Here is a 26,194-nt window from a genome sequence, read left to right as displayed (position 1 = left end):
ATCATCGAGATATAACGAGTTGTTGGATTGACTTCGTTGCTACTCTGAGTTTCACGTACCGCCACGTGTGATCCTTCAGGCTTCCAACGAATAAACTCTACCATACATACATACATACAAATAAATATATATATAATGTGCTGCATACATTTCAGCAGCAACACGTTTTTCTTCTCATTACACCCATCATACACTCCAATATGTAGCCCATTTCATGGTAAAAATTAGTCCCGATTTCTCGTCCCACAGTATTTCAAATTTTCTTTCTGTTAGCATTGTGTCTCCTTTTATGAACTCGAAAACTTTCATAGCCAAGGTTTAAAAATTCTACTTTGTTTTATTTATAACAATAGTAGAGCAACACCGATCCATATATGTGTGTATATAGTCATGCCGTTGCTAAATGTGAAAATATCATAAACCTAATTGACCGTTTTAAAAAATAATCCCAGAAAATGAAACCGGAATACATACAAATCCTCAGATTCTTAAACTCTATGAAACTTGTCAATATAATATGCTTGCAGTCAGTCTATATATTTATTTCTCGTATATTATTTACAATTTTCAATAGAGTCTGAAATTATAGCTATAATTATTTATACACTCGGTGCCAGAAATCTTCTATACTCATTCAACATGTCTTTATTTCTATAGATTTATTTCGTTCGTGGCTCTTGTTATTGTTTCGCCCTAGATCAGACCTAAAATGAGAAAATCTATGATCAAACACTTTTCGGCTATAAGCATTCCTTCTTTATATACACCGGGGTATACAGTATCCAATGTTTACTTCTTTATTTAACATAGTATGGTGTGATTTGAGGTAGATTCGGCTGCTATTTGTAACGAATTGAGCAACTTTGTTGAGGCACTGGCCGTCTGATTTTCTTTGTGTGTGTATACGATTATATTCATCCATGTTTTGTTGATTAAAATTGTTTGATTCACTATTTCTGTTTTCTTTTTGACTTCTTTTTCGTCAGAGAATGATGGAGTCAGGTTATTTATGTTCGTCTTTCTTTGTGTCGTCGTGTTCCTGCCTAATTGTTGGAGTCTGATAATAGACAGACACTAGTAACCAGGGCGGTGCCCACATGGTCGCTCAATATACTAGAAATAGCCGCCAAATTCTCTTCAAATCACATTCTATCACCTAGATACAAAAACAGAAAAAAAAAAAGACGGGATGATCAAAATTGGGATGTTTTTGATCTTAGACCAGTTGATCATGGCTGACCTTGGGCTAAACAGCAATATTTAAAAGACGATCTTTAAAACAAGCAACTATATGTGACCGAGAGTAATTTCACGTGTTTATTTGCCGGTTAATTCCACAAGTTTCACGTTGATCACTATGGTTGTTGATGTGGTCATTTTATAGACAAAACAAAAGAATTTATTACAAAAATAACATCTTATGCCATATATTTTACTATAAATGAAGCAAATAGTTTTACACCTTAAATCCAAGATCAGTTTGTAAATAGCTGGGGGAAAGACACCGTTTTTGCATCGTTTCATTCGTATAAGTTGTCTTTGTAGTTGGCATTAATTAAATGCTAAGTAGAAAACACAATCTAGTAGTCTTGCTATGGCTTAATTTTTTTTTAATTTTTATCAAGATGGGTTAATTATAAACGCCTTCTCATCGTCTTTCCTTGTTGACTTCAAAAAATGGTTTTAAAAGGCTGACACTGAAAATATTTTCATCTATTTGGTATTAAAGTTCCAGTGCAAACAGTAAATATTATCCAAAGTATTTGGTCTTTCGTTAATTCGAGTAAAAGACCAACTTTTTGAAGGTTAGAAGACGTTATTGTCAGGCGAGTGGTTATTTCTGCTGCCATCTCACCTGTCTGCACTGCGGTCGCTCGACCTACTAGAAATAGTAGCTAAATTCCCTCATTATCACACCGTACAGTCTTTGTAAAGAATGGTATATTGGATAAATAATGTGAGAGCAGTCGCAATGTGCGTGGGCTAAACGTGGTGGACTTGGTGGGAACATCTTTGAGCATTGGCCTGTTCGATGAGGGTTGGCATGTCTCGAATGAACAAATGTTTACGCATTTTCTTATATTATCTGTTGAAGTATTGATAAATAACAGTTTATCATTTCTAATTGATACTTGTACCTAATGAACTCGACTCTCTAGCATAGCTATACTCTCTCTCTCTATCTCTCTCTCTCTCTCTCGCTCAGTTAATTTGGCCTGTTGAGATCACCTAATTGCTACTCCCTCAGTTTAGAGAAAAATAAATACATCGTTAACTCCTTTCTATTTTCTCCGCTACACCTTTCTACAAAGGTGAAAATTGTCGTCAATTTTCTGTTATTTAACGGTGATTTAAGGTAGATTGTTTTCCGCAAAGATTAGAAACTCGTCGACTATTTTTTCAGTAGATTTATTCGGCGTTTTTATTTGTTTGTTTCGTCTGTATGTCCTTCTTCAGAGGACAACCACGAGCCATCGACACCTTTCGGAGATGAGACTAAACAGTAGCTCAGGATTTTGGGGCAGTTACAAATATAATTAAAATGTTCTGTTGTTCTTGATTGTCCGGTTTTAAATTTGACTAGGCTTTGGTTGTTTCAAACGTAATGAAAAAGTATTGTTTTCTTTCCTAATTTTCAATCGTAGATTTTTTTGTCATGCTGACACCCAAATTTAATCAGGAACTGTTTTTTTTAAATAGATTCCAGCCTGTAGAAGCTAAACTCTCTTAACTCTTCTGACCTGGGTTTTGGGGTATACAAAATTCCTGCTTTTCCTGAACCTCAATTACGTAGATGACACAAGGGGGGAAATTAAAATTAATTTAAAAATTAACAAAAAACAGTTAATTTCACTTTTTCTATACTCGTATCAATCAAATAACCTCTATCATTAGATGAAGGTTATATATATACATATATATGAATTGTTGGTCGCTATAGGAAAGGAACTAAATGATGGTTGTATATTTTCAAAAATATTGTATGTTCTCAGTTTCAATAAAGCCATCAGATACTTGATGCTGTGCGCAAAATGTATCTGTTGTTGCATCTCTTTTTTCTTTTTTACTTCTATGTTAAAATCGTTTAAGCCAAATTCGTAATCGAATTTTCGTTCCTCACTGATATTTTAAAATAATGTTTCTCTTGCTATCAGTAGTTATATGCATTTCCGATTGAGGCCGACAATCGATAGGTGGGTGACCTGAATTCCAACTGCTTCATCACTATTAGTCATTTCTTATCTTTCACACTTTCACTTCCAAATACATAAAAAGCAGCTTCTCTTTTGAACTGGTTTTGAAACTGAAGTTTGACAGCTCTGTGTACCTGTATACCTGTGTTCAGTTATGATTTACTTACACACTGACAATTGCGATGATGGAATTTTACCTGATGGGGTAGCAGTGTCATCCAACAGCCATGCAGTAGACGACGTGCAGAACTTGTTAGGAAACGCAGTGTTGGAGAAATAATCAGAATTTGAGTAGCTGATAACTGAACATGCAGTTTAATATTGACTTAATGTTTATTTGATAAGGATCATTTGCATCCTTCAATGTCAACTTGATATTTAATCTCATGCCTCCTTCCACTTACTTTTAATAGCTGGAAATGAATTCCAATTCACTAAATAAAAGAAACAATCTTGTATTTCTTTAACATATTGATTTCTTAGTAGTAGTAACAATATATTTTGTGTAAAGGGCTGGTGTTAAAGAGTTAATATCCATGTTATTACTGGTATGTATTTTATCAATCACACGGATGTTGTCAATATATTCTGTAAAATCATTTGCTGTGTGTTACACACTGATTTGTTCTGTTTGCATAAGGGTTGTCCTGAAAGTAATGCAAAAGTTGGAATAACTTTTTTTTTATCAAGTGATATCAGTAATTCAAATTGCACAAGTTGGTAGAGTGACTTTTCTGTATAAAAGATACTACTCAACTCAATCTCTATCACAAATGATGCACTTATTTGCTCCATCCTTGAAACCAACTCTCAAATTTTCTCTGAAATAATTCAAGTGTGAACTGCTGTATCCACTTCTTTACAGCTGCTTTCACTTTATCTCTGTCATCAAATCTTTCCTTCCAAAGACTGTCCTTCATTTGACTGAACTGGTGAAAGTGGTAGAGCACCAGATTCAGATTATATGGTGAATGGGGAATCACTGACCTATCCTATTTGCCATTTGTGTGCTTTGTTGCCAATGTGTGTAATGCATTGTCATGGTGAATCCTGGTTTCTATTTTTTAAAACTTCTTCATCCATCTGTGCACATTGCTCTTGTCAATTGTGTAATATCCATAAACATTCTGTAGCCTTCAGTGGCGGTTGGACAGCCCGTACCCCTCCTTCATCAAGAATTCATTTCTTTGCATGGAACCTAACTTTTGTTTGCAATGAAGGAAAATAAGAAGAAGAGTTACTCTACCAACATATTCAGTTTGAATGACCCATGTTAGTTACCAAAAGTTATGCTCACTTCTGCAGTACTTTTGGGATAATTCTCATAAAATAAAAATAAAAAAACTTTATCATTCGGGTTCAGTCCCACTGCATGGCACCTTGGGCAAGTGTCCTCTACTATAGCCTCGGGCCGACCAAGTGGATTGAGTGGATTTGGTAGACAGAAACTGAAAGAAGCCTGTCGTATATATGTATATATATATATGTGTGTGTCTGTGTTTGTCCCCCCGGCATCGCTTGACAACCGATGCTGGTGTCTTTGCGTCCCCGTAACTTAGCGGTTCGGCAAAAGAGATCGATAGAATAAGTACTAGGCTTACAAAGAATAAGTCCTGGGGTCAATTTGCTCGAATAAAGGTGGTGCTCCAGCATGGCCGCAGTCAAATGACTGAAACAAGTAAAAGAGTATTCATTCATCTTTTCTGTAAGAAACACTGATGACTGAAGTTATATAAGAAGCTATATTATAATCTATATACTTTGATGTCACAACAACCAATTGTAAAAGATTGTATATTTATTAGGTTTTTCAAGAATAGAACATTATCTTGTCAGGTTGAAACAATTGTCTTATAATTAGAGCAATTAGAAACTCTGTAGCTTCGTATATACTGACCATAGGCAGTGGTGTTGCCAAGATGTGGTACATGTGTGGATTAAAGCTGACCTGCATTCTTCATTAAATTTCTCCTTAATCAGCTGTATATATATATATATATATATGGGGAAAATAAAGTTTATCATTTTGTCAAATGTGTTCTACATTTTCACAATTTTATGCACAGCTAATTTCTGGTGATGTGGTTGAACTGCTATAGTTTGGTTAGATAAATGTTTGTAATAACGGTGCATAGTATACAGTGAATAGAGTAAAACCTGGAGGCCAAGGTAACTAGTGATGGTTACCTTGACAGCTACATGTTCATCAGGAGTGTTGGAAGAAGAATTTGATAAGTTCAGTTAGTGTTCATGTGACTGGAAGATAAATGTTGTTTTGATTTATAGGCATATATATGTGTATACTCCCACACACTCCTGGATCTATGTATGTGTCTGTACTACTGTGTTTGTGAGTGCCTTCTATCAAAGAGGCTGTCTGTAAATGCATGGCAAGGCTGTGTGGTTAAGAAGTTTACTTCACAATTTCAGAGTTTTGAATTTGTCCCGACTTTATGGCACCTTGGGCGAGTGTTTACTATCAGAGCCATGGGTTGAGCAAACCTTTGCAAGTGAAACTTGGTCGACAGAAATTGTGTAAAACTTGATAGAGATTTTGTTGACTGATTGCATGGATAATTTTATTATTTACTAGCTTGTAACCAAAGCAACACCACCACTTTTGTTCTTCCTCACTCCCAGACAAAGGGCAAAGGTTCAAAATGTTAGTGTTCACTCTTTATAGTAGTTGTATTTACTGAACTCTCTTATTGATGTATATATGTCCACTGGTCATAATTGTGTTTACACGAGGTATGTTTATGAAAAATTTTAGATTTTATTTAGGTCATTATTCTGGGTTTTTTTTTTAATAACAATTCCCAATAGCACAGACTTTCTATAATAAAAGTGCACTGAAATTGACTCATGAATGTAAGATGAGATGGTATCTCGATGCACAGGTGTAAAATGTTACATTTCATAATTTTGAAGGTTTTGAACTGACATAGATTTGGAAGAGACTACAAATAAGACAGTTTGAAAGGTAATACCTGTAAACAAATGAATTGACATGAAAGTTCAAGACTTTTTCATGTTATCAACACTAACACATCTACAAATGTTAGTTTTAAGTATACATGCAATATACCTTAGATTCATAATCATGTTGTCCTCTAAATATCAAGGTCATTGTATGTCTCACTATGTGTGTGTAATTTGGCAACAAGCTCTTGGTAAAGTTCATTAAAAGCATCAGATCACCCCCCCCCACTCCCATATAGATTCATTAATTTCATACAGACAATTTCTAAAAGTTAACTTTATAGTCATCAGTAATTAGCCTACATAGAAAACAAAATTTAAAGCTCTCAAAAATTTGATGTTGCATTTCTAATGTTTTTTTCATATTAATGGGGTTTGAACAGTTTTACAAATCATAATGTTTTCAAGAATTGTTGGAGTAACCGACTTGGTGGTTTTAATATATCTAATTCAGTCCTCCATTCCTTGTCATTGGCTTTAAGTTCTAACATTAGCATCATCATCATCATCATTATTATCTTATGCCCCTTTTTTTTATCCCATGCTGACATGGGTTGGACGGGTCTCACAGTGCCTCATCATTTACTATAGCCCTTTGCATCTGGCAAAAACCTGATACCTTTGCACAAGAGAGGCCATGTCTGACAAACTAAAAAGTCCCTGTCTTATCTATGTTAATTTGGCCTGGTCTTTTTTTTTTTTTGTATAGTTTTCACAGCTGGATGCTCTTCCTATTATTAAACACATAGCATAGATTGATAGATTGGATGCAATTTAATCAGACCACCACTAGAAAGTTTGATTGTCTCAATCAAGACTAAAGAGTCCCTTCCACTCTGTGTCTCTTCTGTTTAAGTAAATTAAATGTCTAACTTTTTACTTAGCTTCTTGATATCCTCCTTTCTCCTTATCTTCCAAACCTCTTTACCTCATTCACTACTGTGTCATTTCTTATCTCTTGCACTGACACTGGTCAGTTGGTTACTTGTAGCAGTTTGTCTCTAAAGAGTGCTAATGTTCTTTTATGTTACCTTGATTGAAGTATCCATGACTTGTATGGAAGCAAACTCATAAAACAATTTACTAAGAAAACTGTAACAAGAATTGTTACGGCCATATCACGCTTACGGCCATATCACGCTGAGAGCACCGGTTCTCGTCCGATCACCGAAGTTAAGCAACGTTGAGCCTAGTGAGTACTTAGATGGGTGACCGCTTGGAAAACCTAGGTGCTGTAAGCATTAAAAAAAAAAAAAAATCCAAGGTCGACTTTGCCTTTCATCCTTTCGGGGTCGATAAATTAAGTACCAGTTACGCACTGGGGTCAATGTAATCGACTTATTTCCTTTGTCTGTTCTTGTTTGTCCCCTCTATGTTTAGCCCCTTGTGGGCAATAAAGAAATAAGAAAATTTTGACTTCTACCTTTACTTGCTCACAAATAAGTACGAACATGGTTTTTATCAAAGTTTGGGGTAAATTTGAGTGTCGACGTTTTTGTTTCAAACTGAAAGTTCTCCTTTTATTGTTTTGTTAATGGCAGTAGAGATTAGCTATCAAGTGTTATTTCTCTCTCTAATGTTACAAGAACTGACTTGAATACTATTAATATTTAATCATTTTACAAATGCCACTGATGAGAGAAAAGACAAATATAAGCCACAATAGAGGCTCTGATTTCAAAGCTTTACTTAAGGGACTTTAATTTTGAATCATACATAATGATTTCATTCATGTTTTCTAAACATGTGATCTCAGCAATTGTTGGTAATTAATTTAGCTTTTAACATTTTGAAGCTCCTTTGGCAAATAATTATGCTACTATACTAGGTACATATGTTCACATTTTCTTGAGCCCTGTTGTCATCTTTGATACCCAATTTCTCTTTTAAATGCTCTAGTTCTTTTCAGTGTATTCAGATCTGTTATGTGTAGAGCAGAATTGAACTTCAACTTTTCTTCTTTTTATCACATCTTTCTCTTCTGTCATCCTTTCCCACTTATCTACAATGGATATCAGCATTGAATGCTCCCCATTTTAATCAGGAGTGCTGTCAACTTTGGTACCAATGATTAATGCATGCCTTTTCCCTTACTGCAATTGTTATGTGTTCTTATGAATTTTGTTTTTGTCCTCTTAATGACTTAACGAGAGGAGGAAAGCAACATTCTTGACTATTCCAGGGCCTCTAAAACTGATGAGAGGAAGTAGAAGTTATCTTCAAATTTGGCCTCTATTCTTATAGTAGTATGGACTCTACTAAACTCATGCAAGAACCAGATGGTAGGGTTACACCAGCCAATGAATTAAATTTACTGCCTAGGGACAAGAACAGTCCTTATGACTGCTTTCCATGCAGTTTCACCCTAAGCTATAGTAGAAAACATTTTCCCAATTTACTACTCTTTGGGATCAAAACTGAAGCTACATTGTTGAGGTGAACTTCTAAAACACCTGTCTATGTCTTCAGATCTACAGTGGTATTGAGTACTTATATTCTTCTGTTCCTTTTTGATACTCTTTACTCTTTTACTCTTTTACTTGTTTCAGCCATTTGACTGTGGCCATGCTGGAGCACCGCCTTTAGTCGAGCAAATCGACCCCAGGACTTATTCTTTGGAAGCCTAGTACTTATTCTATCGGTCTCTTTTGCCAAACCACTAAGTTACAGGGACGTAAACACACCACCATCGGTTGTCAAGCGTTGGTGGGGGGACAAACACACACACATATATATATATATATATATATATATACACATACATATATATATGACGAGCTTCTTTCAGTTTCCGTCTACCAAATCCATTCACAAGGCTTTGGTCGGCCCGAGGCTATAGTAGAAGACACTTGCCCAAGGTGCCACGCAGTAGGACTGAACCCGGAACCATGTGGTTGGTAAGCAAGCTACTTACCACACAGCCACTCCTTCTTTTTAATGATTCAAATTTTCAGATTAATTTTTACTTCTTTCACCATTATTAAAAAAAACTCCATAATAGTTAATGTAAATTTTTCAATGTGGTTAGCTAACTGGAAAAACTAATGTTATGCAAGCATAAGTTTTATTCTCATCCTATCTAAAACAAGAAAGTTAATGAAAACAAAGAAATTCTCTTGTATGTTTCTCTTCATAGCTTTTGCATTATCAAATTCTTTCATCTGTTGTTGAAAAATAAACAGCCTATAATAAATTATTTGGAGGCAATTACCCATCATCACAACTCAGAACACATTCATACACAAGAGCAATTCTTGTAAGGAGAAACTGTCCAGAGTGTAAAATATGTATTTTCTTCTTGTGAGTCCAAGTTGCCAATTTCTTCAATTGCAGCTATGTAATTTGTTTCCTTCCACCCATCTTTTCTCAGCAGAGGTTGTTACAAGTCATATTCTTGAAGACAAAGCTGTTATAAACATTGTGTGCATTTCTTTCAACTCTCATCATCATAACCATTTTCTTTGCTTTTCCATGTTAGTGTGGGGTGGAACTTGTTCTTAGTTGATGTTACTGCTTCCCTAGACAGGTCAAGGATATTTCATTTTTGTTATGATTTCTATGGTTGGATGCTCTTCCTAATGCCACTTTACAAAATGGATGTACTTTATTATGGCACCGCCCTATTGAAAGTATTTTGATCTCCAACTTACTATAATTCCGTTACTTCTGTACTGTTTACCCTTCATAACTCCATGTTCATAGTTGCTAAGTCTGATAATGCTATACATTTGTGTGTATGTGTGTGTATAGGTGAAGGCGTGGCAGTGTGGTAAGAAACTTGTTTCCCAACCACTTAGTACTGGGTTCAGTCCCATTGTATGGCACCTTGGCAAGTGCTTCTACTATGCCTTGTGCTGACCAAAGCCTCGTGAGTGAATTTGGTAGATAGAAACTGAAAGAAGCCCATCATATATATATATATGTGTGTGTGTGTGTGTGTGTGTATATATATGTGTGTGTGTGTGTTTGGTTGTCCCCTCTACCACTTGACAATCAGCATTGCTGTATTTATGTGCCTGTAACTTAGCGGCTTGGCAAAAAGAGACCAATAGAATAAATACCAGGCCATCTTTTTGTCTGATGAGAAAGAACACTGCTCTGGATCCTTTTCAGAGTCTCAAAGATTGATGGGAGGAAATCATTCTCAAACTGGAAACCTGGATTAAATGTGGTAACAGTGTTAACTTTACTAAAGGTGTACACTAGTCCTAACCAGGAGTACCTTCCTCTTCACTCTGAAACCTTATAGTCTTCACTCATTTTCCATGTCTTTAGTTTGTTTACCAGCAATTTCAACTACTCCCTCTGGGCTTTCATATCTTCTGTCAATTGCTAATTCCTAAAAGTCTTGTTAACATGTAATAGTAAACATTGGGGAATATCTAGAGAGAGAAAAATGTGTGATGGAAGTCTCTAGAAAGTGCTGACTTGATATTGGATAACCTTGGTTGTTTGGTTGATGTGGAAGCAGTACTCTGTAAGGATAAATAGGAATTGATTAATCATGAGGCAATTTAGTTGACATAGTAACGTTGTACATACATCATTTTATATATACATGCATGTCCTTGTATTTACATTATCAAATGTGTCTATGGAAATTATATACAATATGTTTTCATCATCATTTAGCATCTGTATTCCAAGCTGACATGGGCTGAACCTTTTGACAGGCTTTGACAATTTAAAAGACTGTGTCAAGCTCTAACGTCAGTTTTGGCATAGTTTCTTATTTCTTTATTACCCACAAGGGGCTAAGCATGGAGGGGATAAACAAGGACAGACAAACGGATTAAGTCAATTACATCGACCCCAGTGTGTAACTGGTACTTAATTTTTCGACCCTGAGAGGATGAAAGGCAAAGTTGACCTCAGTGGAATTTGAACTCAGAACGTAACGGCAGATGAAATACCGTTAAGCATTTCGCCCAGCGTGCTAACGTTTCTGCCAGCTCGCTGCCTTTGATCCTTCTGCAGTTTTGGCATAGTTTCTGTGGATGGATGATCTTTCTAAATATTAGATATATTCAATCTTGGTGTGAAAATATAAATCAAAAGAGTGGACAAACCAAAAGAGCTTTGAAAGCTTAGAGAGTAAAGTATTTGCTCAACTAGTTTGCATTTCTTAACTGTTAAGAACAATATGTTATTAACTAAATAATGGATTCAGATTTTGGAATAAAGCCAGCAATATGAGGGGTGGGGTAAGTTAATTGCATTGACCCCAGTACTCAACTGGTAGATGAAAGGCAAAGTTGACCTTGGCAGAATTTGAACTCAGAATGTAAAGAGCCAGAACAAATGCCGCTAAATATTTTGTCTGATGCATTAACAGCTCTGTCACTTTGCCGCCTTTTGTCTACTAAATAATGTAATGTACTTACTACTCAGTGTTCCTCTCCAGTCTAAACTTTACATCCAGTGGATTTATTGTCAACTCTAAAAAGATTAAGTGAGAACAATGAAATACTATCCGATATCTTGTTCACTGCCCTTGTTTCTGTGTCAAATGCATATCTTAACTAACTATTAAAGAGACCTTGTTTTAAATATATCTTTTATAGTAGCTATACATAGATACACAAACATACTGACAGTCTTAATCCATTCAAAATATTTCTATATCCTTATTTAAACATTCACCATTCATTGCTATTGTTTCATCTATAAAGCTACTGTCAATTTTTCAGTGCTACAACAAAAGAAACCATTCTCTTATCAACTTGTTTTAACTATTACAAATATTTTCAGTTAAAACTACTCCATTTTTTTTTTTTTTTACAGTTAACATTTAAATCTTTCGAGGTAGACGTAGGTCATTCTTGCTATTTGCTCAAGCTGGTTTAAAAAAGAGGACATTGTTTATATATATTTATACATGTGTACATCTATTTACAATCAACATGCTTAAGTGGATTAAATACAGCATTCTGCCTTCATTAGAAAAAGTGTTAATATGTCAGAAGTGGTTTTTATGTAAGATACACTAATCTGGTTGTTGTTTAACCAATTAAGCACTATTTCAGTGATAAACAAGCAAAGTACAAATGAATAGAAATCATACAGATGCTCTGTGACTATTTTGTTATCATGTTGCTTAATTCCTTGTCGGTCCCGATCAAGCAGAAATTATGATCAAAATTATTCCAGCCACATCTTATTCAGGCATAGCATAGCTACAACCAAATTATCAGTTGTGTTCAGGGATCACATAGAGTTTTGCTCATTGGTTCATGTATTTTCTTTTATCATGTACTTGTTTCAGTCATTTGGTTGCAGCCATGCTGGAGCACTGCCTTGAAGGGTTCTAGTTGAAGGAATCAACCCCAGTACTTATTTTTTTAAAAATCTGGTATTTATTCTGTTGATCTTTTTTTTGCCAAACTGCCAAGTTAGGAAGACATAAACTAACCAACACTGGTTGTCAAACAGTGGTGGATGACAAACACGGGGACACACACATACACATGCACATACGTATATGCATATACATATATGTGTGCACACACATCATCATCATTTAGCGTTTGCTTTCCATGATGGCATGGGTTAGACGGTTTGACTGAAACTGGTAAGCTGGAGGGCTACACCAGCTTCCAGTCCAATTTGGTATGATTTCTATGGCTGGATGCCCTTCTTAACGCCAACCACTCCAAGAGTGCAATGGGTGCTTTTTACATGCCACTGGCACAGGTACCAGTTACATGACACTAGCATCGGCTATGACTATTTCACTTGGCTTGACAGGTCTTCTCAAGCATAGCATGTTGCCAGAGGTCTTGGTCACTTATCATTGCCTCCGTGAGACCCAATGTTCAAAGAGACTTCTCAATATATATATCTATATATATATCTTTATCTTTTACTTGTTTCAGTCATTTGACTGCAGCCATGCTGGAGCACCGCCTTGAACGATTTTAGTCAAACAAATCAATCCCATGACTTATTTTTTTAAAGCCTTGTACTTATTCCATTGGTCTCCTTTGCCGAACTACTAAGTTATGAGGATGTACACAGCAACACTGGTTGTCAAATGGTGGTGGTGGTGGTGGGGGAAAACATAGACACAAAGAGACACACACATAGATATATACATATATATATATATATATATATATATATATATATATATATATATATGGGAGATTATACAAAAAATAACAACAGACGAGGACAGGTGGTGTAAATAACATATATACATGCACACACACAAGCAGAGATACCTAGCATTGCTCAGGATTAAAATGGCAGAGTTTGTATATATATTACAGTTACGTTGAAACAAGTGATACAAGAAAGTGCAGCATTCACGACTAAACATTTGTGGAGTAAATGATGAGCTAATTTGACTAAGCAACATACCATGCGTCCATTTGGAGTATTCCAAGCCCTAACCTGTCATGGAAAATTGGGGGTGGGTGGGGTATGTGGTTTTTGAATGCACCAAAAAGCTGTCAGTGGATATACTCTCCTTTGTGGCAGTCGGCACTGCATCTTACACGACCCATCATCTGAAGTTTTGACACCTCCTTTGGGTTTGTTGTCCTTTCTCACTCATAAAGTAAATTTGGAGGAACTGTGGTTGTTCATTTGTGAGTAACAGGGAACCAATGATGTGATAGCCTTGCCTTTGAACTTTGAACATCGACGTAAATCCATGTTCAATTATCTCCTTAGATGCACCAAACGATGTCCTTTGAAATGCAGAATTGTACTGTGTGATATTGTTCAGGAAATCTTTTGACTGGATGGAAGTGCCTTCCAGAAATCCATAAGAGGTTGAGGAGGAGCTGGCAATGTTAACTTACCGCCTGAGCAGCACATCCCATTAGTTTCATCTGGAAATTTTAAAGCTTTGCACAAATGACAATTTTAGTTTAGCACACCAGTTTGGACAAAATTATCATTTTTATAAGAATGGGATGGATCATATCTGAAAGCAGCTCCAGGAGTTGTGAAGAATGAATTTGTATGTAGTCTGTTTCTGAGAGCTATTCTATTGGACCTCTGTGTAATCTGGCATACTAAATGTTGTTTTAATGATTCAGCATTAAGTGCGCTGCAGCATGCCTTTGCTGATCTTGGAAAAGTCTCATCTGCCTTCTCTCTTGAGACTGCATGTGACTTGCTGCAGCATGCATTTGCTGATCTTGGGAAAGACTCATTTCCCTTCTCTCTTGAGATTCCATCTGATATGCTGCAGCATGCCTTTGTTGATCTTGAGAAGGTCTCATCTCGCTTCTGTCTTGAGACTCCATTTGACATGCTGCTGCATTTGTTTGCTGATCTTGAGAAAGTCTCATCTCTTTTCTCTCTTGAGACTCCATTTGATGTGCTGCAGCATGCGTTTGGTGATCTTGAGAAAGTCTCATCTCCCTTCTCTCTTGAGACTCTCATGTTCAGTTCTCTACAATCTTCCTTGCTTTATACTTATTTCTGGAGAGATTACGTCTTTTCTTTGGTGGCATATTTTTTTCAACATTGTGAACAAAAATTATGAACATAGAAAAAATTACACATTAATCTCTATTTTTGTAAGCAGTTGTATATATGTAGTATGTCTTTATTTTTGCATGCAGTATAAATTAACCAAATAGAAGCACATGTATGAACTGCTAATTTTCTTTAGAAATAAAATGATCTTAGCATTATCACATTAGAATTAAAAATGAAACAATATTATATCACATTGTAATATAGATCTCATTCTTTCACTTTTGACATGTAATACCAAACCAGTGCCTATGTTATGTTGTTTTAATCCAAATGAAAAAAACAATTACATGTTGACACTCTTGGGGTCTGATATTATTACCTAGTAAAATTTAATTTGATTTGGTCAAGCCGTTTGAAAATGCAAAGACAGACAGATAAAGAATTTTATATATATATAGAAGATAGATAGATAGATGATGGGCTTCTTTCAGTTTCTATCTACCAAATAAACTCAGAAAGCCGTGGACAGTCTGGGGCTGTAGTAGCAGATAGTTGTCCAATGTCTCATACTATGGGACTGAACTCAGACCCATGTGGTTGGGAAACAAAGTTTTTACCATACAGCCACTCCTGCACCTATGTTGATAAATTTCATAAACAGTTAGATTGATGATGTCAGTAATGAACACTTTGACTTCATGCTGTATCTCTACAGCAAGACAGCTTCACACAACACATACTTCTCCTAGTTATATATAGGGTGGGTGAAAAGTAAGTAGGCATTAAGGATTGTTAATAAAATCCATATTTCTTTTACAAATTTATTGAAACAAATTGTACATGTTCTTTATTACATGGGAAAGTGAAAGTAAATCTTCATAATTCAACGTAAGCACCAATGGCATCAACAAGTTTCTTCAAACAGCCAGGGATGGAATGAACAAACTTCTGAAGGATGTCATCTGGGATATCATTGAGAACCTCCTGAATCCATATCTCCAAGTCCTTCTGTGTGCAAGGTTTTGTCTTGTGCACCTCTTTTGTGTAACCCCACAAGTAAAAATCACATGGAGTGAGATCTGGACTTCTTGGAGTTCTGGACTTCTTGGAGTTCTGGACTTCTTGGAGTTCTGGACTTCTGGACCTCTGCAGTCACAGTCTTCAAGTTTTAGCTCCTGCACATAATGGGGTTTCCATGGACGAAAATTCAATTCTTTATGCAACACCGTATGTATTGTGTGTTTTGTTAGTCCACTTTCATGAGGTGCTTGATGTGTTGATTTTTGCAGGCTGCAATTAAATATTTCCTGCACTGTTGCCACATTCTCTGCTGATTGGGATGTGGTTGGATGACAACTTCTTCTTGCATTGTTCTCTGAGCCTGTAGTCATCAGCTTTGGATGACAACTTGTTATTGTCTCTGGATGTAGTGTTGTATGCTTACCTTTCCATGCATGCCACCATCTCTGAACCAAAACAATGGAATTCCACACTTTATAGTGTGCTGCTATCTTAGCTCACTCCTGAACAGTCAAGCGACCGACCATCTGGAAAATAAGATATAAGAAAATAAGAAATCCTCATTAGTGTTTTCTATTTAAAAAGTGTTTTCGTCATGACTTCAGTGATACTAAAAATTCTGTAAAAATTAATGGACAACAAGAGGACATGCACAAGAAATGTATTAGTTTGATGCTTGGTGAAAAGAGTGAGTTTGATGTTTCAAGCATAGCTCTTAGTCAGAAAGGAGAAAAGAAAAAGAAATTGCCAACAGCATGTGTGTAATTACATTGTATATATATATATATAGATATATATATATATATATATATATATATATATATATATATATATATATATATATATATATATATCATCATCATCATCATCATCGTCGTCGTCGTTTAACGTCCACTTTCCATGCTAGCATGGGTTGCACGATTTGACTGAGGACTGGTGGACCAAGAGGCGACGCCAGGCTCCAATCTGATCTGGTAAGGTTTCTATAACTGGATGCCCTTCCTAACGCCAACCACTCCGAGAGTCTAGTGGGTGTTTTATGTGCCACCGGCATGAGGGCCAGTCAGGCGGTACTGGTGACGGCCAAGCTCGAAATGGTATATTTTACGTGCCACCTGTACAGGAGCCAGTCCATCGGCACTGGCAACAATCTCGCTCAAATGTCTTTTAACGTGCCACTGGTAACGATCAACGGCTACGCTCGAAATGGTGTATTTTACGTGATATATATATATATATATATATATAGCAGAAAAGTTTTTCTGTTTAATTCAAACATTTCTCAGTTACAAAGTGCAACAGTAATGATAAAAAATCAACCAGAGGTCCCTCATTGATTTAGTCTGGTCTAACTAAGTAATTTTATGATTATTGTTACAAAAATAAAAAGCTTTCCCCTCTTATATTTTTCTTTAGCAGACTTAGATTTTTTTCTCTAGTTTTACTTATTTTTCCATTGTTACATTTTCTTTCTCTTGCTATTTTTACTAATATTTATTATTACAGCTGCTAACTTCTATAAATTTACAATGACCACTGCAGCTGCAACTTTCTCCCCTCCTGTGTGCACTATAATGATTTTGCCATTAAGTATCTGGAAATTCCTTTACTAAATTTTCCAAGATGTTTTGTTTTGAATCTCTTATGTGATTATTTGAAAGAACTATTCTGTTGTAAGGTGTATGTAAATACAAAGGAGATAATGACTCTTCTATGAATGTAAATACCCTGAGTTAATGGCGAGTCAGTAAATGTGGATTTGATCTTTATCACTCCACCTTACATTATCCTTTCTCCTTTCCAAATCTTGACAGTTGTAGGAATCAATGTAAAGAATGTATTTGCATTCTGAAGCTGTTTATTTATGTCTTGGAATTTTAAGTTCAACTTCTCTATCTTTTATCTTTTACTTGTTTCAGTTACTGGACTGCAGCCACACTCAGGCACTGCCTTGAAGTGTTTAGTTGAATGAACCGACCCCAGTACTTATTTTTAAAGTCTGGTACTTATTCTATCATTCTCTTTTGCCAAACTGCTAATGTACAGGGATGTAAATTAACCAACACCGGTTGCCAAGTGGTGGTAGAGGACAAACACAACTCATACACATAGACACACCACACACATACCTTTGATCTTTTCCTCACACTGGGAGACTGTACCAACAAAGAATCTGTTATGTTGTTACTCAGCTTTTTGTACAACACATTTCACATTACCCATCTTCGTTTTGGAGTGGAAATCTTTTAGTTCCCTACATCATACATGTTAACACTGACTTACAGTAAACCCTAACTGACACTCTTTATGCCCACATGTTTGCAGTCTGTTCTTAGACAAGTTCGCAGTCTGTTCTTGACAAAATTATAAGTATGGCATATCCAAAGTGCTAGATGTAGCATGACTTACAACCATTTTGATCTATGACAATCTCTCTATGACAAGTTTGCAGTCTGTTCTTAGACAAAATTAAAAGTATGGCATATCCAAACTGCTAGATGTAGCATGACTTACAACCATTTTGATCTGCTGCTTCTGTGCTGTTGGTTTTTGTAAGTAGAATATTGTTAGCATGGATCCTTAATAGAGCAGCAAAATAGCTAACTTTTCTCCTCGGCTGGTTTTCAAAGTTTCCTTCTCTTTCTAGTGACTGCAATTTTTTACTAAAGCTGCCAAGACACACTTTCCGCTACTGGTTGACTCTCTCTCTTTCTTTTTGTATGTTTTAAGCATCATATATGTTAATTACAAACTTAACGTTTGTTTTTCACCGTAGCTCCTCCCATGTTCACCATTCACTGCATCCCCCCCCCTTCTGTCACTCATTCTTCTTTCACGCTCTTGCAAACTTTCCTACCCATTTGCCCTATATAATACTCTGTACCATTTCACTAATATTCCCTTCCTTGTACCATGAGGGTATGTTCATTACCACCATCTGCTCTTTCCCTTTCTCTCCTCTCCAACTGGCATGACCATGTATCTCCTCTGCAGCCAAACACCTTTTCCTGTCCCTGTAACATATACTTTAACTGCTCATCACCTGGCATAAAGCCACCTCCCTCATTACTACTTCCCCTCTCAGTTGAGGGGTCTTAGTCTTACAAGTTACTTCTGACTTTGCTGGTGCCATGTAAAATGTACTCAATACTCTCTGTAAAGTGACTGTCATTAGAAAGGGCATCCAGCCATTGAAACCATTCCAAAGTAGACAGAGCTTGGTGCTGTCCTCTGGTTCACCAACTCCTGTCAAACCATTCAATTCATGTCAGCATTAAAAACAGACATTAAATGGTGATAATGATGGTGGTGTTGGTGGCTCCTGCTGCTGCTCCTCCTCCTTATTCTCTCACTTTTTTTTTCTGTTTTGTCTCCCAGTAATTTATTCTTTAAAATTTAGAGATTTTGTGCACCAGTTTAATTACAATCTTGCTAAAAAAAGATTTTATATTTGAATGTCGTTAGGAGAACTGATCCCATATTTCATAGGAAGTCCTTCTTTTTTAGAAATAATACATTTCTAAATCTCCCAAAGAGATTTATGCAGTAGTGATACAATGAAGTAGTTGTATGCTGTCAACTTAATGTGACAGTCCACTGAAGGGAATAATACTTGGTTAAACCTAGTGTTATATGGACTGTTAGATATGTAATTCGTCTGACGTTCCGTGTGTCATGTGGTTCGTCTGAGTTCATTGTTTCATTGTTGTTGTCTTGTGGGACTGTCGTAGTAAAAGGTCATTGATATATATATGGCGGACATGACTTTTGTTTATTCATAACGAACATTGGGTGAGTGCGTTCTTTGTATGTAATTGAACAATAAATGTAATAATTAAATTGTATAACTCGTTATGTTATCTCTGCGAGTCAGTCCGAGGGAAACATAACAGAGTTTATTGGCGTCGCCGGTAGGATACATGCTTACTTTACCGTAAAATTATTCATCGTAATAACAATGGCTGAACAACAGACAGTAGAACTTATTAAATTGTTTAGGGAACAAATGGACAAGCAAATGCAACAACATCAGAGAGATATGGACGCTCTGTTAAAACTGTTTGGTGCTCGACAAGTTGAAGGTGATTCTAGTGGCTATTTTTCAGCTGCTTCAACAACAGTGTCGATTCCACCATTTACTGCATTTGATTCAGCGACAGAACTATGGCCTGATTACTGGTCAAGATTCCGTACGTTTGTGGCTGCTAATGCTGTACCTGAAAAACGCATGGCACAAGTGTTCCTGACCAATCAGACTGCTACTGTTTACAAACAACTTGCTAATCTGGCTACCCAACAAAATCCGCCTAAAGATATCAACAACTTGATAATGGACGAAATCGTTGACTTCATGAAGGAACAGTTCGACCCTAAACTTTTCATTGTGAGAGAGCGTTTCAAGTTTTGGAGTGATATGCAGCGGAAGCCAGGCGAAACTCTCCAGGAGCTGGCAGCACGTATACGCCAGGATGCAGCTACCTGTGATTTTCCAGCGATCACCAACCCACAGGATGAAGCTCTGAGACAGAGATTCATATGTTCGGTTAACAATGAAGCGGTTCTGAAGGCGCTTTTTAAGATAAAAGACTCAGAACTAGATTTTGCCCGTGCTGTCCAGGTTGCCATTGAGACTGAAGACGCAGCAAAGGTTGCAAAAGAAACTGTATACGGTTCCAAAACCAAGCAGGTGTACAAGGTCCAGCAGAACAGGAATAAGAGTCCTCAAAAGAAACATCAGCAGTCTTATTCCACAAACCAGGAGAAATGCTACCGATGTGGAAAGGCCCACAAAGCAACAGACTGTCCTTTCAGGGAAACCAAATGTCATTTTTGTGACAAAAAGGGTCATTTGCAAGTGGTGTGTAGGAAAAAACAACATCAGCAACGCAATGGCCGTTCACAAACTCCCGTGAAAAGAATCACAAAAGCTGAGCTAGTCAAGGCGATCCTAGGTGAAGTTTCCCGAGACACTCACAGTTTAATTGTGCCAGTAACAATCCAGAACAGACTGTTCACAATGGAATTGGACACTGCTACTACAGGCAATTTTGTTTCCTTGTCAGTCTGGAAACAACTTGGAAGACCAAAGCTGCAAGATGTCAAGCATCGCTATGAATCTGCCAGCAAGCACAACCTGCCTGTTCTAGGAACTTTCATGGGCCAAACCAAGGATCCAACAACTGGTCAGCAGGATCTTATACCTTACATAGTCACCAAGATCTCTGATCTTAATTTGCTGGGTCGGAATGCTATCCAGACTCTGGGAATTTCCGTAGACACTGCTCTAGGTTTGAAAAGCATAGACAGCCAAGCTAAGAGGGAAGGTGCAGAAGGGATGTATCCAAAGACCTCAAGCGAGCCCTATGTTTCCCTGCAGCAAGATTGTAACAACATGTGTGATGAATTTCCAGATCTTTTCAAGCAAGAATTGGGATGTCTCAAGAACTTTGAACTGGAAGTGAAGTTCAAATCGGACGCAACACCAGTCTTTCACAAGGCACGTCCGGTCCCATTTGCTCTTCGTGATGACCTGGCCAAAGGTTACGAAGAAGGCATCGCCAAGGGAATCTGGAAGCCTGTTCAATTCAATGAATACGGAACGCCAGTGGTACCGATTCGTAAAGCACACGCTTCAAGCAACCTGAAGCCCAAACTACGGATTTGTGGTGACTACTCTGTGGGAATTAATGACCAACTTGCTGATCACCGTCATCCAATGCCACTCCCTGCTGAACTGATGCAGAAACTCGGAGGTGGATTCAGATATACAAAGATAGACCTTGCTGATGCCTATAATCAGATCAAACTGGCTCCAGAAAGTCAACGCAGACTCGCACTCAGCACTCACCGTGGAGTACTCCTGCAACAACGACTCCCTTTCGGAATCAAGTCAGCACCTGGTTACTTTCAGGAGATCATGGAAAACCTGACCCATGATCTACCTGGAGTGGCCGTCTTCCATGATGACATGCTCGTCAGTGGGAAAGATGCAAACAGTCACTTAAACAACCTAAAGTGTCTGCTCACACGTCTAAGCGACAATGGACTCAGATGTCGCCGTGAAAAGTGCCAGTTTGCACTACCCAGTGTAGAATACCTTGGACACATTTTGTCGGCTGAAGGGATCACTAAGGGATCCAAAGTCGAAGCAGTCTTAAAGATGCCATCTCCAACGAACGAATCAAGCTTGAAATCTTTCCTAGGTTCAGTTCAGTTTTATGGAAAGTTTATCCCAAACCTAGCCAGTATAGCAGAGCCACTCTATTGCCTTACGAAAAAGTCAACTATTTGGAAGTGGGGAGATGAGGAACAGTCAGCTTTTGATCACTTGAAAAATGTACTTTCATCAAGTCAAGTTCTGATACACTTCGATCCAAACGAAACTTTGGGACTGGCTTGTGACGCATCAAACGTTGGTATTGGAGCAGTCCTGTTTCACCGCTATCCTGATGGAAGCGAGCGCCCAATATCCAATATGTCCAAGACTCTCACTTCTGCACAGCGTAACTACAGTCAAATTCAAAAGGAAGCCCTAGCTATCATATTTGGCTTGCAGAAGTTTTACCAGTATTTGTACGGTCGTAAATTCGTACTCGTGACTGACCACAAGCCACTGACATCACTATTCAGTCCGAGGAAAGGGACGCCACTTCTCGCTGCTAACAGACTAGCACGATGGGCCCTGTGGCTGAACCAGTTTGACTACACCATTGAATATCGGAAATCAGCAGATCATGGCAATGCTGATGCCCTCAGTCGCTTGCCATTCGGTGATGACAACGACTTTGACAGAAAGGAAAATGGTGAAGACATAGACATGGTGTGTGCCATCAAAGCTCTTAGTATTCAAGTCCAACCTGTGGATGCTAACGTCCTCCGTCAAGAGTCAGGGAAAGATCCAGTGATATCTACAGTGATGCGCTACGTCCGTGAAGGCTGGCCACCAAAGAACATGGAGATCAATGACGAAGTCAACAAGTTCCGTAAGTTATCAAACTCACTTAGTATCTGTCATGGATGCCTTATACATGGATCTAGAGTTGTGATTCCACATAGCTTGCAGCCAAAGATCCTCAATCTTCTGCATCTCGGACACTTTGGCATGGAACGCATGAAAAAGCTAGCAAGAACTGCTGTATATTGGCCTGGTATCAATGCTGCTATAGAGATAGCCAGTCGACGATGTGATTCATGTAACGAACATCAAAGGCAGCCATCTAAGCCTCCAGTTCACCCATGGATGTTACCAGAAAAGCCGTGGAGCCGCTTACACCTGGATCATGCAATAAATTTTATGGGTAGAGATTGGCTGGTGATCACAGATGCTTATTCCAAGTACCCATGCATTCATCCCACTTCCTCCACGTCCTCCAAAGCCACTTTGAATCTGCTTGAGGAAGACTTTGCGCACTTCGGATTTCCTCACACACTGGTCACCGATAACGCACCAACTTTTACGTCTGAGGAGTTCCAGAGCTGGTGCAAAGAACGCGGGATCACACACCTGACAGGTGCACCTTACCACCCAGCTACCAACGGAGCAGCGGAACGTTTGGTGCAGACCTTCAAACAAGCTCTGAGGAAGTCTTCTCTTCCGCCAACACGAGCACTTCAAGAATTCTTGATGCAGTACCGGAGAACACCGACATCCTGTGGATTCTCTCCAAGTGAACTTTTGAATCACCGGCAGATACGAACAAGGATTGATTCTCTGCTGCCATCGCCAGTACACATTGCTCAAGGCAAACAGTCTAAGGAAGCACATAAGTCTCAGGTGACTCCAAGCTCGGCTGATGTCGCTAAAGTTACCAGGCAGTACAAGGCCGGAGATCCTGTGTATGCACTATACTATGGACCTCGCCGAGACAAAGATCCCCGATGGGTACCAGCAATCATTAAGAAGTCATTGGGTACTCGCTGCTTTAACGTGAAGGTCATACCTCATGGCCCGATGTGGAGACGACACTGGGAACAGCTGCGACCGCGGTACACAACTGAGGAAGACAATGAACCTGGTGATGCAGAAAACACTGTATTTGAATTTGCAACAGATCACCCGATGGAGATCTCGGAAACTGTGCCACTAACACAAAGACAAACCAGACCCAAGACCATGTTACCCATTCCAGAGTATGGACCAGACAACCCAAGACGGTCCAAGAGAACCCGTAAAACCCAAGAGAGACTTTGCTGTTGATACTTCTTGTGTAGCATCAATTTCAGTGGGGAGGTGTTATATGGACTGTTAGATATGTAATTCGTCTGACGTTCCGTGTGTCATGTGGTTCGTCTGAGTTCATTGTTTCATTGTTGTTGTCTTGTGGGACTGTCGTAGTAAAAGGTCATTGATATATATATGGCGGACATGACTTTTGTTTATTCATAACGAACATTGGGTGAGTGCGTTCTTTGTATGTAATTGAACAATAAATGTAATAATTAAATTGTATAACTCGTTATGTTATCTCTGCGAGTCAGTCCGAGGGAAACATAACACCTAGGAAGCTGCACTGCTTTCTGTTGGCCTTGACACATTTCCTGTGTCCTTATGTTTACAAGGGGGAGACAAGCACCTTGGTGCAGCTTCCTACATCTAACCAACAGTAGTATTATTCCCTTCAGGGGACTGTCACATTAAGTCGACGGCATACAACTACTTCAAGCCCTTCTTTGTTCTTGGAATGAAGAGAAACTTTTCCTGCTCCCTGACATTTAAATTTCAGAAACTTCTTAACTTTAACAAGGAATACAAAGTTTGCAAACACAAACCATTGTTCTTCTCCCTGGAGAATATTTTACCATGATACAATATTTTATATCCACTGAGTAATTCCTTCATCACTACTTTGGCAAGTATATTGAAGTCTTTGGAGTTGTCTCTTGTGCTTTCCAAAATAATTAAAGTATTTGTCACTGACTAATACTATCATTTGCTCACCACATAATTATTTTTAATTTGCTTATTAATGATCCTTATATTAAATATGGTAACACTAACTTAATAAGTTTATGAATAAGACTTGTCTGTCCTCTCTATCCAGTTACTAGGTAGATAGCTTTATGATGACTGGACATTGCTGTTTAGCCCCAGGGTGGCCCTACAATCAAAGCCATTCGACTCACAGAAATCCTTTAATTTTTTTGTTGCTTTTTCCCTAGATTTAATGTATCTAGGAATATTCCATTATTCAGTATGTCCTTCCTTTTCTTAAGGTGATACAATGTGATTTGAAGGAGATTTTTCTATTTCCATCAGGTTGAATTATCATGCAGAGTAAATTTTATTTTTAGCTATCAGTTGTTTTTCTCCTAGATCTTGTTTCCTGATCAATCAATGATACAGTATGATTTTTGTTTGTTTATTTAATTAGGTATATTCTTTATATATGTTTTTGATTTTTCACTATGGTAAGGTCTACAGGAATTTCAGGAGAGTATTGGTTGCATCAAATTATCCTACCAACCTAATCTTCCTGTAACTAATTTTCCTTACTTTGAAGTTATGAACACAGGTTATTTATTCTCTCTCTATCTCTCAACAGTGGAGGGATATTGGAAAAATATAATTATGGCTGTAAAACTTGGATTTGGTCCATAGCAATGAAAATATTTCTTTTGTGCTAAATACATTTACCTCTTATACATTATTGGATAAGGCCAGACTAGCTTATTTATTCAGTAACGTCATGTATTTACATGTGTACATGTCATATTACCATATTGTTATTTAATATTTAATTCTCTCTCTCTCTCTCTCTCTCTCTCTCTCTATATATATATATATATATATATATATATATATATATATATATTTATACTAGCTGACATACCCGGTAATTCCTGGGAAAGTGGGGTTTATCCCTTGGTTCCATTCTCATAATTGTTTCGCTAATCCAATAACAACAATACAAAGTATGTTACCCTTAAAACAGTTTTCCTGCATTTACAGAGAATACCAAACTGTCTTACACAGAATCTTGTTTTTAGGAATTCCCCAATAAGTTATGAATACCCAAATTGTAAAGTCAGTTATGTAATAACATGAAATTAGTTACCCGATAGTGAGAATTCAAATAAAGTAGCCCTGAAAAGGGCTTTAATGCATTCTCAGAGTATATAGAACATAGGAGGAAATACTAAGGTATGTATACTAAAATCTTGAAGCATGTTACGTAATAACAGGCTAATCAGACATGAGATAAGAGCAATTCAAAGTAAATAACTTTGAAAAGGGCTTTTGTGCGTTCCCAGAGAATATTACTCTCAGCGGCACTAGTGTTGGTATATTCGTGAATAAGTCACTAACTGAAATAAGAAATAAGCATTTGATTTGTAACACATGATTTAGGAAAATGAATGGGTTATTTTCCTTGGATGTTAAAATGAAATATATTAGATATATATAAGGATCCCTTCCAGGGGCCCATTTATCGATTTTTTTCAACAATCTAAGTATGCCATGAGGTTTCCAGACATGAGCTCTACTCACGTATCAAGTTCCATCAAAATCGATAAACCAATGTAGGAGGAGTTAGCTAACAACTTCACAAACACACCCACAG

At 37.5% G+C, this 26,194-nt stretch overlaps 1 protein-coding gene and 1 non-coding gene across 2 annotated transcripts in view; both read left to right on the top strand.

Moving 5' to 3' along the window:
- Window positions 1–26,194, top strand: part of LOC149135040 (synaptojanin-2-binding protein-like) — a 54,170-nt gene that overhangs the window by 1,793 nt on the left and 26,183 nt on the right. The gene's annotated exons all lie outside the window — the stretch shown is intronic.
- On the top strand, window positions 7,299–7,417 carry LOC128248184 (5S ribosomal RNA). Its single transcript, XR_008264484.1, has one exon. It is a non-coding gene; the product is annotated as a 5S ribosomal RNA (ribosomal RNA).

This window comes from Octopus bimaculoides, chromosome 6 (genome assembly GCF_046866305.1).
Source record: "Octopus bimaculoides isolate indiv1 chromosome 6, ASM4686630v1, whole genome shotgun sequence".
Lineage (NCBI taxonomy): Eukaryota > Metazoa > Mollusca > Cephalopoda > Octopoda > Octopodidae > Octopus > Octopus bimaculoides.
Note: the sequence above shows the minus strand (reverse complement) of the source record. Positions and strands in the feature narration are given on the sequence as shown.